Below are 15,436 nucleotides of genomic sequence, written 5' to 3' on the forward strand. Positions count from 1 at the left end.
GCACTTCAGTAGCTCAGACTAAACCTCAACAAGATGTGTTCTCATCCCTAAATAACATATAGACGATGCCTGGAGTAAAAGCTGTTTGTGAGATGATAGCTATGTCCAATAAGAAGGTCACTTCCTTTCGCTGTAAGTAAACAAATGACACAGCCCAACATATTTATGGATATGCACACACTTGACCTCAAATAATAAACTAAAGGAATCCCAACTTCACACACAGAACAGAGCCACAGATTTAGTCAGACGTACCTCCAATGTACGTTTGCACTTGAAAAGCTAAGTTCATTCTCCTCTTCTCTTCACCTGCAAGCTGCAGCTGGGAAATTGTTCTTGTGCTAGCTTAAAAAGAGACAAATGTTTTCCGGCAACCAGGAATGATATATACCCACCATATACCCTTCGGTTTTTTTTAAAGGTCCTTTGTTGAAAAATGATTCACATTTTGAACATTGTCCAGGCAGAAGAGAGTACTGTTTCATGCCTCTTCATGAAATTCAGGTATCAGACACTTCCTGCTTGTGCAAGCAGAGAGAGTACTGAAGACAATGCTGCCAGGTGTTGAGTTCTGCTTAGTATGTCATGTGATTAAGGGACAAACTTGTAGGAGTAGAAAAGAGAAAAGAAAAAAAGACCCAAATGTTCACAGAGTTTGAGATGACCTGAAGCGAGTCTTGTGTTCTTTTATTGTGTTCATCTGGCATTACAGATAAATGTCTTTTCTTTTTTTGGACTACCAGCCACCTACTTACTAACTGCTCTGTTTCCCTTTGAATCCAAAGTAGAAAGCAAGGTACTGCCATAAGTATAGTGATGGGGCAAGAATGGAAGCCTCTGGTTCACTACAGAAACAATAGCCAAGTGAACGTCGAGGTTCCTTATTATATGCTACCCTGTGACTCACACCACCTCATGGAGTCTGGTCACACCATCAACAGCATCTTAACATATATGCCATGCTATGACCTCAGGTTAAATTAAAAACATTTCATATAAACTGGCAAATGGTGTAATACCAATTTCACACATAAATGTGAGTGTAGGCATGTGCACAGACCTCCTACATATACATACATGTCCATGTACATATACACACACAAGTTCACACACAGGAATACATATGTATACACATACACACACATGGATGCTCACATATATGTATTCATACATGCACACATACATGCACATACTCCTAGAAGTGTTAACAGTTTATATCTGAGTTGTTGGTACTTTCCATAGTTTTTTTTCTTCATTTCCCAAGTTTTCTGAAAAATTGCCCAAGTTTTCATAAATATATTTTAAATTTCTGATTAATTTTATCAAGAATTAATTGCTTGCCCTCTTTCCTTTCTGCCACCGCCATGCCATCCAGACTAAGAAAGATCCGAAAACTCCGGGGCCACGTAAGCCACAGGCACGGCCGCATCGGTAAGCACCGCAAGCACGCTAGAGGCCGCGGGAATCCTGGAGGCGTGCACCACCACAGCATCAACTTCGACAAATATCACCCAGGTTACTTTGGGAAAGTGGGTATGAGGCATTACCACTTAAAGAGGAACCAGAGCGTCTGCCCAACTGTCAAGTTGTGGACACTTGTCAGTGACGGGTCAATGCTGCAAAAAACAAGACTGGAGCTGCTCCCATCATTGATGTTGTGCGATCTGGTTACTACAAAGTTCTGGGGAAGGGCAAGCTCCCTCAGCAGCCAGTCATTGTGAAGGCCAAGTTCTTTAGCAGAAAAGCTGAAGAGAAGATTAAGGGTGTTGGAGGTGCCTGTGTCCTGGTGGCTTAAAGCTGCCTGAGGAGGTTAATTAAATGCTAACATTTAAAAAAAAAAAAAAAAGAATTAATTGCTTAAGGGAAACTATTTGTATTGTTCCTAAGGTGACTAGTGATAAACAGATAACTCAATATAGAAACTCCTGGACTGCATGCTTTCCTCCTCATGTTGTGTCTGTGCTCTCAGTGGAGACACACAATGTGTCCGAGGTCTCTGACAACCCCCAAGCTTCAGTCATTTATCACTCCTGCTCTTCATCCGTGCATAGCCTTCAGGACACCTTTCACTTGCATAAAGTTGACTATTTTATCCAAAACCAGAGAATAACATGAGTATCTTTCCTCTCTCAAGATAAACAAAACAATTTGTCCAAAATTGTACTAATGAAATAAAACACCTCAGCAGACAGTAGGTGCTAGTTGTGCTAATAACAGTACGCTGGAAGGCCAGTAGGAAACTCTGACCTTGCTACCTGCCCTGATGTAGGAGAAAAAGACAAGAGAGGCCCTTATACTGCATTGAGTACCCTTCTGAAGCAAAGACCTCAACCAGTCCATAGCTACACATTTGACAAGCCCAGGGGTCACCCTCCAGTCACCGATATTCACTTTACTTTCCTAATTAGTCAGATCTGGTACTGAGAGTCCTGGCCTTAAGAGATTTGGACATTTCTCTTCTTGGAAATCTCATTCCTCAGAGCTTAGACTCTACACACTAGGTTCCAATCCTTGGCTTTATAGTCCCCATCTTATCTTTAACAAGAGCTCCTTGGCACTGGTACTAAATGCAGTAAAAGATCCATAATAACACATTTGATCACAAGGAATGTCCTCTTGCCAAGACTTCTACTGTGTCCTGTCCTGTCACACCTGAGTCTCTAGGAGTATTACAGGAGAGGATTTTAGAGTATCCATGGCATCATGTCCAGTCCCATTGCCTTGAAGTAGGAATTGCACAAAAACAGAGCAGCGAGAGTAAAAGCAGAGACTATTCTCCACAGACTGGTGGGTGGGCACCACTAAGCACGTTATTCGGTGCTCTGAGTTATTTTTGAAGGGCCCTTTTCACGAGTTTAGTTGGAGAGAGAAGTACCTGAATCTGCAGAGACAGGGATGGGGTGTATCCTTCCACTGACTGACAGACGGGTTTTCATGTAAACATCAGACAATGTGCGTGTGCACAGCTGTACGTTTTAAGCATATGCACTAACACTCCATCATACCCACACATGAGATGGTAAGTAGAGGTTTTCCCTTGAAAGATTCGCCATCACTGAAATTGTGCCCAATACTGGCTTAAGCTGGCTGGTCCAGCTACCCTTTACCAGGGAATGCTGGACCACAAATTATCCTTAAGAGGGAAAGTACTAGGTATGGTCCTACCTGGAAGGGTCAGACACATTTTCCCAAAAGGAGTTGCCTTGAGTCTCTTTTCTGTCCCTACACATCTTCTACCTTAGATGGGGCTCAGGAAAATGCAAATTGATAGCACAATAAGAGGCATATCTTTAAGAAAAATCTACACACAGACAGACAGACAGACAGACAGACAGACACACACACACACACACACACACACACACACACACCCCTTTATCAATGTGGACACACTTTAAAAAACTCTCCAGTAAATATCTAAAACTTTAGACAATACTGACTCTGGAATTATTTTCTCTTCTATGTTGCCTGAAATGTTACCACATAGTTGCAGAGCTCATTTGTCACCCCAATATTTATGCTCTAGTATCTTCTTAGCATTTGGAGGTTACTATTAAGTAATGTAAGGATTATTTGAATATTACAGCCACCCTGAGAAAAGTGTGCAATTTAAAATGCATGGGTGTTTGTCTTTAAGATTTCCCATCCAATGTTCAGACCGTAGATAACTACAGCCATAGATAAGGGAGACTCCTGTGCTCCTCTCTGTCCCATGCCTTCACATGTAATGCATTCCAAAAATAAAATCTTTACAAGAGAGACAAAAGTAGAAAGCAGGAGCATCATGTAGTTTACTCCTGAAACACAGCTCATGCAATACAAGATTAAACATCCTCTGGGGATGGAGAAATGGCTTAGCTGTCAGGAACATGGACTGCTCCTGTAGACTCGGGTTCATGGCACTCACATCAGGTAGCTCCTAACAACCTATAGTTGAAGCTCCAGGGAATCCAATGCCCTCTTCTGGCCTCTGCATGTTTGTGCACATTCCCTCATTCAGGCATACACATAAAGCTATAATTTAAAACATTAAAATAGTAAATTGACATCCTTTATATATTTGAAATAGGGTCTCACTCTACAGCCCAGGCTAGCCTTGAACCCACAGTACGCCTCCTTCTTTACACTTCCATCTGCTAGGATTAAAGGCACAAGCTACCATGTCTGGCTGACATCTTCAGTCCTAATAATTTGTGGGAACTAGAAATAGCAACACTAGGCCAAAAGCAAACACGACTGAAGCTGAACTAGATTAAGGCCATTAGCAGTGCAAAGATATGAATCACTTTGCACATCATCCCTTACTTAAAGCTTCCCACCTTTCTTACATTTCTCTCATTCAGTTCCATCAGTTCTGAGGCCTCACTGGGTCCCAGTAACTCCTGTGATTTTTCTTCTCTTTCCACATTCAGTAAAATTACCCAGACCCAAATGCTTGCTTCAGTGCTCAGGGAACATGGGCACGCTGTGCTACTTAAGAATGAGCCATTTGTAGCAGACTACAATTCCCTGGTGTTTTTTAACTCCCCAAGCCTCCCTAATTTTCTCCTTCTAGAACTCCTTAGAATTCCACAGAAGCCTTTCTTCTTGAATATAATTTCTTGTAAACAGAAGCCCCCGAATGGCTCTTCCTTTGGTAGGTACATAGGGGACAGATTAGCTGGAAAGTGAGGAAAGTACATCTTAGTACTCTCTTGGTTCCATGGCAACCAGAATACAAAAGAAAAGAGTGTCTTAGCAAACCATCTTCCACTCTCCAAATAATGAACCAACAAAGATCCACGCTCAATCCCAAAAGACACTCAGGTGGCCTACAGGTCATAGGTATTGAGCTGAAGTACCCATTTTGCCAGGCTTGGTGCCAATATTTATGAAATCATAACAGTCAGTTCTCCTTTCATTACCCAGTGAGGATCAATGACACCAAGGAGGAGCTTGGAACTGCTGGTTCAATGACAGCCCAGAATCCTGACTTCCTGTAGGCTTCCCATCACCCCTGACAGCCATATCATGTGTCTTTGCTTTCATTTGTTTGTTTTGTTCAAAGGTACTGCTTAGGGAGTTGATGTGACAGGAAGAACAAATGAATGTGAAAGTCCTTAGGATGCCTGTATACAATCTACAATCCCAGAACCCAGAGGCTGAGCATGAAGGCATTGGGGTAATTCTACACAAATTAACACACACAATGGGGTCTCATGATCTAAGCAGGGTAACTTTGTGATGAAGCTGTCTCATGCAGGATGGAGTGCAAGTCATGTGAGTCCAAACTTCACACCATCTAGGATGGAAAGAGAGCCAGGACGCCTTCCCAGGATCCAAACAAATGGAATGCATGTGGCTCTTCCCTTGGCAAAAGCATATGGCCTAAGACAAATGGCTTGTTCACTCCTTCTCCACTGTCTCTCTGCATGTCTAAAGTCTCTAAGGGTGTTTTGATCGTTTCCATTTTTGCTTTGTTCTTGTTAGCTTCCATTATGAAAATAACTGAATCTGAGTGTAGTAGTTACTTTTCTGTTGCTGTGATAAACATAACATGATCAAAGCAACTTATAGGGGAAGAGCTTATTTTGGCTTCGTCACAGAGGCAGTCTCGTGATGACAGAGGCAGCATGGCAGCAGGCAGCCAGAGCAGGAAGGTGAGAGATTTCCCCTCTGAGCTACAAGCATGAAGCAGCAAGAGTGAACTGAAAGTACAGGGAAGCACATACGCTCAAGGCTCACACCCAGCGACATACTTCTCCTAGCAAGGCTGTACATCCTAAACCTCTCCAAGCAACACCTTAAAGGAGCATTTCTCATTCTTGTTTTTATAACACACTCAGCAGTACACAGAGGGGGCATGTGGTAGACAAAACCTGTCATGGCAGGACAGGCAGGGCAGGACAGGACAGGCAGGACAAGACAGGCAGGACAGGACAGGCAGGACAGGCAGGACAGAACAGGACAGGCAGGACAGGACAGGCAGGACAAGACAGGCAGGACAGGCAGGACAGGACAGGCAGGACAGGACAGGCAGGACAGGCAGGACAGGACAGGACAGGCAGGACAGGACAGGCAGGACAAGACAGGCAGGCCATGCTCAGGCTTCACAAGTGTGCCCCTCTCTTACAGGGTCACTTGGAGGCAAGTGTTTATGGTTGTCTTAGTTTTATTCCCAGAGATACTGTTCCACATATGAAAAGAACCAAACACATTTGTGCACTTGGTTCATGACATTGTGGAGGACTGAGTTAATGATTGCCATGTTTGCGGGTGATTAGAGTGAGGTCTCCAGTGTCTCTGTTACAGACTTTCTTATAGAGAGGACCCAGGCCACAGCAGATGTCTATTTTGAATTTGACCTAATATTTTTTTCAGAGTTTTGTTCTGTGCATGATGGTCTGGCTTTTCTTCTCTCTAAATCTACTTTTCAATTTAAGACATTTATTTATTTTGTTTTATATGTATGAGTGTTTCACCTGTACCACATGTGTGTCTGATACTCACAGAGTTCAGACAGAGTGTCCAATATCCTGGATGTAACTACTGGGAACTGAACCTGGGAATTCTGCAAGGGCAGCGGGTGCTCTTAACCACTCACTCATCTCTTCAGCCCTAACTTTGCTTTATAAGAAAAGGTATTACTAACACAATTAAGCCAAAGTCTGTGATGCTGATGTGTTAAAAGTCAAAGATCATACACATAAGTGTGATTTTTCTGGATCTGTTTTGTAGTTTTTCCCCTTTGTGTGGAAAGGTGGGCACTTAGGCTCAGCATGAGTCAAGGGTCTTGCTTTCTCTTTCCTTTCTTTTTGTTGTTTGTTCCAGCATGTTTGTCACTTGGCTCACAGACAGTAAGATTAAGTTTCTAGAGATGGAGAGGACCCACCTAACCTTGAGTTCAGTCCTCATAATGTACCCATTGATCCAGGAGTTCTTCATCAAGGGGATCAAGCATGAGCAGATGACAAGAAAGCCACATGTGATGTGAGACTGCATCTGTCCCTTCAGAGTCTCTCCTCCATCGGTGCCCAGGAGAGGCTGGGTGGCAAGCCTGAGACAGGAGCCCAGGGGTAGACACTTCATTTGCCGTTGGAAGCCCACACGCCAGCCTTCTTTCCTGTCACTCAGTCCATCTGAGCCTTCTCCCTCAGCTTTTTAGGCCATGGGTGTAGTGAGAGCTGTGTCACACTATCTTAGTCACTGCTCTAATGCCGTGAAGAGACACCATGACTAGAACAACTCTCACAACAGAAAACATTTAATTGAGGTTTTGCTTGCAGTTTCAGAGGTTTAGTTCATTTTCATGGTAGAGACCATGGTAGCATGCAGTTACTGGAGCAATAGCTAAGAGTTACATCCTGATCCATAGGCAGATGCCAGAAAGATGGAGGGGAAGCACACTAGCCTGCTGTGGACTTTTAAAATGTCAAATCCATCGCCGGCCACATATTTCCTCTAACATGGTCACACCTATTTCAAGAAAGCCACACCTAATCCTTCTAATCTTTCTCAAACAATACCTCTCTCTGATGAAGTGGAACTTTCTGGTTCCTTTGAAAACTCAGTTGTGTCATGTGGTGTTTTGCTGGAAGATGTCTTGTGAAAGAGCATGAGATGTTTTTCTGGGAGCAGACATGTGAGAGGATGTATGATGTTTGAAAGGAAAATGAATAGAACGCCATGGACAGTGGGACAATGCCTTTGCACTGCTCTGCCACTGTTCAGTGCTTTGCTGGTCTTTGCTTCACAGAGTGAAATGTTCCAGAGAGTGTCTTATGGTATTCTGGCTACTTATGATTCTGGCTACTTTTGCTGACTCATGCCGACTCAGTTGAACCTTGCTGTTTCTGTGGATCCTGTCATCTCTACAGATTCATGTTGCTGTTTGGTGTTTGTAAAAGTAGCTTTTATTCTCCTGGCTCAATTGTTGTCTGGGAGGCTTACTGCCTCCTTCTGCTAACCTACACCTAGTCCTGGAAGCTTCTAGCCGCCATACAATCTAACCTAGGCCTAGAATGTTTTCAGCCTCTGAGACATATTGCTTAATAAGCTTACCCTGACTTGTTCTTTCTGAGCTCTGAGCTGGCTGGTTACACTCAGCTGTTCTGGCTCAAACTCCTCTCCTACCAGACTTATTCAATCTGGCTTCTCTCTTGGGCTCGAATTACTCTGCTTGGCCTCACACTAACTCAGCAATCTGCTCTAATCTTCTGACTTCTCATTTTCTGGCATGTTCCACCTTCACCTGAGTCCTCTCTCTGCAACCCATGTCTCTGTTACTGTCCTGGTAAACTGCCCCCTGTCTCTTTCTGTAAAACTGCCTCATAAGTGGCTTCCCTTTCTTCTCTCTCCTTGTGAGAGTTGGGCGTATCCTATTATGTCAAATCTTCTCTGATCCATCACCTTTTCTGACACTCAATTAGACATCTCTTTCAAACATGGGTGCTTCCATCTACAAACTGACTTCTCCTACATTTGAGATTAAAGGCGTGTACCACCATACCTAGACTTAAGCTTTTCTTTACCTGATACTTTCTCTAACTGGGATGGCCTTGAACTCAGATCTGTTTGCCTCTGTCTCCTGGATTATATGCGTGTTTGTGTTCTGGCCAGATCACACAGACCTAGACGATCTTTGGATGTGATCACCACTAACAACAGCCACTGGAAGAGGAGATAATGTTGAGAACCTTGAGATGATGAGGCTGTCCTGGGTGGTCTGTGAGGACCTACAGCATCATGAAGGCTTTGTAGGGGTGGTTCAGAAATGTGAGAGTCAGTGAAGGAGATGCAGAGAGAAGCAGACTAATAGAGTGAAGGGCTGGCTTGAAGATGAAGGAAGGGGCCATGAGCAAGGACAGTAAACAGGCCTAGAAACTGACCAGGCAGGAATGAATTTCTGGAGCGCTTCCCAAAGGAACACATCCTGGTCAACATATTCATTTTGTCACAGTGAAATTGATTTTGTGTAGCTGACACCCAGAACCATAAGATAGTAAACGTGTATTATTTTATGCCACTGGATCTTTGGTAATTTGGAATACCAGCAACAGGAAACTAATATAGCTTTGTATTAGTTGGCTTGACATTGCTACTGTGAAATTCCTGAGGAAGTTAACTTAGGATACCCACGCTGCATGAACTACCCTCCTACTTAGACATTTAGTACTCATTGGAGTTGTCAGGCCATCTCTCCAGGTGTTAGAGTGTGGATCCAGAGGTGAGTACCACATCGGTTCCAGGTATCCATTGAGGCCTCAGGACAAGCTATAGAAAGCAGGGACTAAGGTGCTATAATGTTTTCCCAATGATAATTATAATTTTTCCAAAAATCATCTCCTTTAAGCCTTCGCTGCTTTAATTTTCTTCACAGCACCTAGACAACATGCTGCAAGTTTTTATCCTTGTCATCTGGCTTCCTCTACTAGAATGTAAGTGCCACAAGGAAAGGCTCACTAGTTTACTGTCTGTCCTCACCTAGGACAATGCTGGGACACCATCATGTTCAGCACGTCCTGTGAAGTAAGGAAGTATGAGAAGATCTGGTAAGATTTCTCAGGAAGGCTCACGCTTTAGGCTTTGTAGGCCAAGAAACAAAACAGAGGACACTGTGTAGGTACTTACATAACAGCTATTTTTTAGAATGTAAGAACATTTTTTATCTTGAAGGCTATATAAAAACAAACAACGGGCCAGATCCTATCTTCTGGCCCTCACTTGCCAGCTCCTAAACTAGAGGACTAACTACTCATCAAAATGCTAAAGTTCACTACGAGTAATGAAAGTCCCCCAATTCATTTCTGGTAACATTCAGAAACTTGGCCAATTGCCCAAACATGGCACAACCCAGTTCTGCATGTTTGTAGAATATTGGATGTCGTTTCTTCATATGTAAATGTTATGAGGTATATCAGGTTGTTTCAGATCCTAGTAGGTGCTTATTATTAAAGACCTATTGTGTGTTCTGTATAATGCAAGGAACTAGGAACACAGTTAGTTAAACTTTAGCAGCAAGTGGTAGTATTTATATTATTAATTCTTTCAGAAAATAGAAGCAACCAGATATAATTTACTTAGAAACCTAAGTCAATCCTGTGTTTCAAAGTTGCACAGGTGGGGCATATTAAAGAATGTGCCGTCCTAATTCTGGAATGGCTGCATGCACACATGATGATGGATCTTGTCGTTTTCTTTGACAAGAATATCTCTGAGTTAATCTATGATCCTGTATGTGCATCCATCTCATTTCTTTTAACTGGAGCTTACTGTTCCACATGATGTAGCTGCCACATTCAAGTCATTGCTTCAGAGATGGATACTGGGTTGTTTCTAATCCTCTGTAACCTAAAGACATCCAAATGGACAACCTCACAAAGTCTCCTGGGAAATTCTTCTCAGAATGTATCCCCAGTTGGTACTCTTGTTATGTGTTACCACTAGTACCTCTGGGTTCTCATCTCTGTAGAAACTTGGTGATGCTTGGCTTAGCCTTCCAATGCTTACTGCTCTCGTGAGTGTGACTCATGGCCCTCTGATTTCCCTCCCACATTCTCACCTACTTCTCATCTGCCACTTGGGTTTCCCCTTCAGAGATCAGACTACTGTTATTCACTTTTCATCGTTGTGGCAAAATATCTGAGCAAACAATTTATAGAGGCAGGCACTTGTACTCAATAATAGATTAGCCTCAATGCTTTTAGGCCCTGTGGCATGGCAGAAATATGGTGCAGGTATGCTGCTTGTTGCCTGGTAGCCAGGAAGTGGGAAAAAAGTAGGATGAGGAGAGACAGAGGTATGTACTTCAAGGACAAGTCCTTTATAATTTACTTTCTCCAATAAGATACCATCTCCTTCTAGTCCATGCAGTCATCAATGGATTAACCAATTGAGAGAGCCCTCATGAGTCAATTATCATAGAAAAACAGTTGTAAAATGAAAACTCCAACACATAAGCCTTTTGTGTGATCCTTTCATGGATAAAATATAATATATATTTATAATTTTGCTCATTTTTTTCTGATCTGTTCCTAATTATTTTTGTTCTTTTAGAAAATTCCTGGCTGATAAATCTTTGACATTTTTGAGGTAGAATCAGAATCCTCCCGAGGATAAAAGATGGAAAGATTCTTGGGCTGTAATCCATAACTTGTTACCCACTGACAGTACAGTACTTAACCTCCCTTGTGGACAAAGCATGGGATGTACAGGGTCCCTTATCTTTTTACTCTGTGCACAAGGATGAAAAGCCAGTGGGTTGCACCTGGCCCCAGGATATCTCCAAAGAGGCAAAGTGGCCACTGATCCATATCTTACACAAAGAACAGGAAACCCTTCTAGAATACAAGAAAGAGCCTTCATAGTGAGTGCCATCCTTGTGGCTAGTGGGGCCTACCAGGCTCCAGAGCACTTCAGACACTGGATAAAATGCCGTTCTGTACAGTGTTAGGCAGAAGCCTGGATCTTAGTGTGTCCCTTTCTCCTTGGCCTCTATCTTTTTCCAGTTCAATTTTTGCCTAAAATGTTCATTTTATCTGCTTCAGTTGTATTTCTATTGTATTTTTTAAAATAGGCAGATAAAATTTTATCCTATATATATGATTCTTTTATATTTTAAAATTTTTATATATACATTTATATTATCACACATATATAAAATAAGCTTGATACAGCAAGAAGAACCACGGAATAATCAGGAATTATATTAATGTTACATTCATAGTGATTTGGCTATTTGTATTTCTATTGTTGGCAGCACAGATGTACCTTGGGATATTACAAAGAATTTCCCCTGTATAGCATCTCATGTCTGTCTATGGTGGACTTAGCACACTTAAACCTTGAGTTGAAACAGCCAAATTTTATGCTCTGGTTGTTTTTTTGTTTTAAGTGAATGTAGATGAAATTGGAAGATGGATGTGGTTTGGGGGGAGGGAAGGAGAGTAGCTGAAGGGGCAGTAGGTGTGAGTATTATCTAAATACATTGTATAACATTAAATTCTCAATCAATAAATAAAAATATATTTAAAAAAAGAAACTTGGAAAGATAGCTTGCAGTTAAGATTGTGGCTTTTGCCGACAACCTTAGTTCGGTTCTTAGTACGCACAACAGATGGTTCACTGTCATTTATTTCTCCAGCCCTACGGGATCTGGTGCCCTCTTCTGGACACCACAGGCACCTGCCCTCACTTTCATACACACACACACACACACACACACACACACACACACACACACACACACACACAATCATAAAACTCTTCCTCTCTCAGAAGTAACTGCTTTCTCCTACCTCTCCCTTCTGTGTTAGTTTGATCATTCACTCTTATGTTTAGGGCCAGAGTCCACTGGTTGTCTTCTATGTCCCATGACATCATTTCCTATTACTGTTGGGTGTGTCCACTATCCTATTAGAGCAGGCAATAGATACATAGATACAATGTGATTCTCCGTTTTTTATTTCATCGCTTCAGCCTACTTGAAAACAATAATTTAATAAACTGTTTTTACATCTAAAAGTGCAAGTCTTCCTTGAATTTTCCTATTGCTCACTTGCTTTTGTAGGACTCTGGTCTTTCTTACACACACCAGAGATAATTTACCCTCAGGTTTCTCTCCCTGTCCCAACCCCTCAAGAAAAAGCTACACTGAGGTTCTCATTTGAAATTACCCATGAATTTGGGAACTAAATTAATATGTAATATGCTACATTATTTCATCCATGGAGCATTGCAAATCTCTTCTTTTGTCCTTTAGATAAAGTCCTGGACCCAAATAGTCTAACAATCAGGGTTTGGCTGGCAAGATAGAAACTGCTGGAGATATTTCAAGTAATTTCATTTAATTGAGTAAATTAGAAACCTATGAAATCCTTGGGAGAGAGGTGACTGTCTAGCAAAATCACTCCTGGCTCTCAGGAAATCCAGAAATGAAGCAGGGAATGACAAGAGCCAGGAGTCTCCCAGGAACACCAGGAGAGTCACTACTGTTGGTCTCTGTGACCTGTGGCACCCAGGCTTTGTCTAGTGCCTGCCACACGCATTTGCCAACTGTCAGTACCATTACCAGCAAATGACTATTTTTTTTCGTTCATATCTCTTTCCAATATGCCATGCAAATCCCTATGGTTGGCAGACGTAATGCAGAGGTGGGTATAGTGCCAAGTTGGCAACTCAGAGCAAAAGAAGCAGATGTGCCTGTAAATGCTGCATGCTTGGTGGGAAGCTGAAGTTCCAGACACACACAATAAGAAGCAGCTTTAGATATGATTCAAAGAAAACTTGTTTCACTGATTCAGGGATATGGCACATAATTTCACTTGGAAAAAATGACAAATTGTTAATATCTGCAGAGGTTTACTTTCAAAATAGGATGGATTTTCCACATGAAATGGTATCTCTAGGACGATCTCACAGTTAGCAAGGTGCAGTATCCCCTCACTGCTCAGCCCCGGCTGTACTTTATGGAGCTGTGTCTAGTTCAGCTTGCCAGTTGGAAAGAAAATAAGATGATGGCTCCAGCAGTGGCACTGCAATAGATGGACCTCAATGCACCTAAAATGCAAGACAGACTATTGTAATCTCAAAGCACCTGGGCTTACAGTTGTTGTCAATAAAGATGACATGGATGAATATGGAGATTAAGAGAATGAAGCAAAATTACAGTTTCTAACATCCCTTCCAGTATCTCTATGGATTCTCTTACATCAACCCATGCTGTACATGCATCCCCTGTAGAGAACTCTGACTTGTCTGAAAACTCATCATTTTCTGAATTTTCTATCAAGTTGGCCAAAGTCAGAAACTTCGTAGAAGTTGTAGCCCTCTCTTTTGGCCAGTGCCCAGATTCAATAGCTTAATCAAGTGCAAAACTGACAAAGACATTTTGCTCTGGTGAATCATAACTGCCAAGGTAATGATGGTGTGCAGATACCAAGGGGTGTAAGAAAATCCCTCCCCAAAGATCAGCACTGAGGAGAAGGGAAGCAACTGCCACAGGGTCGGGCATGGGCTCTGGAGGGGTATTGAAGTGATCAGGCAGTACAGATAGACTAAAGAAAAATGCTGGGGTTAGGGAGTTGGGGTACATGGGTGACACTGTTGCCAAGAGCACCAATTGAGAAGCCAAAAGCCTCAAAATAGTATAAGCTCAAACTTCAGTCAGGAGCAGTAAGTGCTCCCAGTGCTCAAACATTATGAGACAATTACCTTAAATACATGCCTGGGAGTAAGAATCATTTTAGAAAACATGCTGTTATTCTCTCTCTCTTTGTTTCCGTTGTGGAAAGGCAATGCAGATACCTGGCAGGCTCTCTGAAATGTTGGAGCTCAAAACACGAGTTAGTCAGAATGCTGTGCGTGGCAGAGGGCTCACACTCACTGGAGGTTCAGTGTTGATGTACCCAGATGGACAGCACTCCAGAGAGGACCACTGCTGGAGTTTGAATACAAACTATCCCCAGTAGGCTCAGGTGTCTAAACACTTGCTCTCCAGCTGGTGGTGATGCTTGGGAAGATATAGAACCTTTAGAAGGTAGATGCTTGCTGAAAGAACTGGGCCCCAGCAGGCAGCCCTGAAAGACTTATAACTGGGCGCTACTTCCTGCCCTATCTCTGTGTCCTGACCATGGATACAATGAGTCTAGCTGTCTCAGATTCTGCCTCTGTACGTTGACTGCTATGATGGATTGTATCCCCTGGAACTGTAAGCCAAAATTAACCCCTCCACCCTTTAATCGCTTTCACCGTGTGTTTTGTTATAGCAACAGCAAGGAAAGTATCTAACACAGACAATGTCCACATACAACAGTCAAGGCTCTGCAGTGAGGAGGTACTGCTGCTCTTTAGAGGCCAGACACTGCTCTTGAACCCCACCCAGCCTTGAGCCAGAGACAAAGTCCTTGCCCTCATGAGTCTTCATCCTGGTGGCTAAGATAACATAAGCGAATAGGTAATATCTTCAGAGACTGGTAGACCACGAGAAGAAACAGATGTTCCAAGGGAGGAGAAGGCTGACTTTCTTATACAACAAGGAAGCCGTGGAGAGGACTGTTTCAGGGCCATGAGCAAGCCACATGAATTTCCAGAGGAAAATACTTCTGGGGAGAGGATAGCTTGTGCAAGGTTTCTAAAGATGATATGCCTTTGTGTGTCCGAGGGCAGAGTAAGATAGCTAATGCGGCTAGACGGTTTAGAGCGGGGAAGGAGGGTTAGGGAGCAGGAATGGGGATGCAGGTAGCAGGCATTAGGCTTGGGTAATCCTCAAAGGCTATGATCAGGGGTTTAGATTTCAGCCTAAGCATCGGGAGAGGGGCCAGGTTACCAGATTTGTGCTTTTAAAGATTATTCTGGCTGTAGTATGGAGAAGTCTTAATTGTACAGGGCTCAGGAGAAGAAGCAGCGGTGTGCTGGAGCACATGAGCTGATTCAGATTAATGTTTAGGAGTTCATGAGC

General features: G+C 42.7%; 1 pseudogene across 1 annotated transcript; it reads left to right on the plus strand.

Moving 5' to 3' along the window:
- Nucleotides 1-1,364: 1,364 nt before the first annotated feature.
- On the plus strand, nt 1,365-1,849 carry LOC311603474 (large ribosomal subunit protein uL15-like; annotated as a pseudogene). Its single transcript has one exon. The product of its transcript is annotated as a large ribosomal subunit protein uL15-like (transcript).
- The last annotated feature ends 13,587 nt before the right edge of the window (nt 1,850-15,436 follow it).

The sequence above is a fragment of the Acomys minous genome (genome assembly GCF_964271855.1).
Source record: "Acomys minous genome assembly, chromosome: 8".
Classification (NCBI taxonomy): domain Eukaryota; kingdom Metazoa; phylum Chordata; class Mammalia; order Rodentia; family Muridae; genus Acomys; species Acomys minous.